Here is a 2555-nt window from a genome sequence, read left to right on the forward strand (position 1 = left end):
AGAAAATGCCTTACAGCTGGATCTCATGGAGGCATTTCCCCAACTGAAGCTCCTTTCTCTGTGATAACTCCAGCCTGTGTCAAGTTGACACAAAATTAGCCAGTACAATTTGTCATTCCTACTGTTAAATGCACTATGTTGGCTCTCTAGTCAGACCAGAAACTGAGCTCACTTTTGTCAGGCAACACATTTTACCTTTTAAAAAATACTTATATGGGATGTGAGGGCAATCTAGCTGCGACATATGTCACCCCATTGATCACCATGGTTGATTTGGCTGATCTGGTTGGCTAGGTGAGTGTCCCCTTCCTTCTTCACTGCTTCATGTGTGTCTGTCCTGAAGCTGTGTGCTTGGTCGAAGAAGACGAGCTTTCTGGGATAGAGGAGGATTGGGCTTTGGCCAGGTGTATACAAGTAGCTGTGCTCCCCTGCTAGAACCTCCAAAAATATTTATATGTATGTTTGCCTGCATAAGTTATGTGCACCATGTGCATGCAGTGCCCACAGAGGCCAGAAGGGGGCATGGGATCCTTTGGAACTGGAGTTACAAGCAACTACAAGCCACCATGTGGGTCCTGGGAACAGAACTCTGGTCCTTTGCAAGATCATTCATAGTTCTTAACTGTTGAGCCATCTCTCCCTGTTTCAGGTTGTCTGTCAAATAGGGTGAGAATAGGAGAACTGAAGGTCAGGTCTGCTTTGGTGTGTAAAACATGCACTTCAGCCCCTTGTCCTAGGTCTGAAACCCAACAAATAACACTCATCCAATAGTATAATCTGATAAGTACCATAACGTCTCACAGCACTTTTCACTGTGTATTCCATGTGGTTCTAGAACGTGTCTTTGCCTACAGATCATCTGATCTCACCAACATACTGATTTTGGTCTAGCTGGTTGACAGCTGATCCTGAAATTCTGTATTTTTATGAAGCTCATTTCCTTTTTTTTTAAAATTTATTTTTATTTTTCATGTTCATAGGAGCTTTATTTGTTTTTTTTTAATTAAATTTATTTCTTTACTTTACAATCCAATAAAGAATTTAGTCAATCATCTGGTACAAAGTAGATCTGAATCATTTCTAATTATATGCAATATTATATATACACTTCTCTATTTGAATACAAATTATTCTTTAGTTTCCTATGTTGTCTTTATTTTTATCCAACATACAGGTAAACTAGTTGATATCTATTAGAATACTATTATTTTTTGTTGAAAATAACATTTTATTAGTCACAAATCATTACTAAATAGTACTACAAATAATAACTATAAAAATTTTACCTACAAGCTACAATGTAAGTTTTTCTTGATTTAAAGCATTTGTTACAGTACACTAATTTTTTTCATTTTTTGTTATTAAATATTTTCTTTATTTACATTTCAAATTTTATCCCCTTTCCTCATTTCCCCTCCAAAGCCCCCCATCCCATCCCCCCTCCTTTTGCTCACTAACCCACCCACTCCTGATTCCTTGTCCTGGCATTCCCCTACACTGGGGCACTGAGCATTTAAAAGACCAAGGGCCTCTCTCATTGATGTCCCACAAGGTCATTCTCTGCTACATATGTGTCTGGAGCCTTAAGTCCCTCCATATGTACTCTTTGGTTAGTGGTTTACTCCCTGGGAGCTCTGGGGGTACTGGTTACTTCATATTGTTGTTTCTCCTATGGGGCTGCAAACCCCTTCAGCTCCTAGGGTCCTTTCTCTAGCTCTTCTATTGGATCAAGCTCATTTTTGACACTCATGCCCACTGCTTTGACACTCATGCCCACTGCTTAACTGAGTAAAAAACATTCCATGCTATAGTTTCACCATTCTTAGGTAAAGCTCCACAATGGCACTGACAGATTTACTTTGGCTTTTTTTTTCTTCTCCCAAAGTCTGTTTAGTTTCTGAGACAGGGTGATAGCCTAGACTGGTTTTATAAATGTTGTGGTTTGCCCTTGTGCTGTTTGTACTCTAATGTCAATTCTGCTTCCTCAAGAGGGGCTGCCCCAATGTGGAGTTGATCATATACTAAGGTGATTTCCTGTGAACCCTTCCCCCATTTTAACTGGTTAAATAAAGGCTAGAGTCTATGATTGGACAGTGGAAGGGAAAGGTGAGGATGGAGGTTTTAGAGAGTGAAGGAAGAATAGGGAATTGGGGAGGAAGAAGGATGGAGGAGGAAAAGGTATAAATTATAAAAGTATGAGATACATTTAACACCTAGTCCATCATAATTACCAATTTAGATAAGGCACTCTACCATTTATTCTAACTTAAAACGCTTATAATTCTATACATGAATTATGTTCTAGTTTTAGCTTATATTACCAACTGAATACCATCCTCTCAAGTATATATCAAATCTCAATGTTAAACAACTTGAGTTGACTATGAGACTATAACTAGTTTTTAATCCCATCAGAAATCTGAGAATGCCTTAAATATTACCTGAAAATGCAGGAAGCATAAAACATAGCTTTCAAAACTTCTTCTTTTTCTTTTTTCTTTTTTCTTTTTTTTGAGACAGGGTTTCTCTGTGTAGCCCTGGCTGTCCTGGAACTC

Source organism: Mus pahari, chromosome 6, assembly GCF_900095145.1.
Source record: "Mus pahari chromosome 6, PAHARI_EIJ_v1.1, whole genome shotgun sequence".
Taxonomy (NCBI): domain Eukaryota; kingdom Metazoa; phylum Chordata; class Mammalia; order Rodentia; family Muridae; genus Mus; species Mus pahari.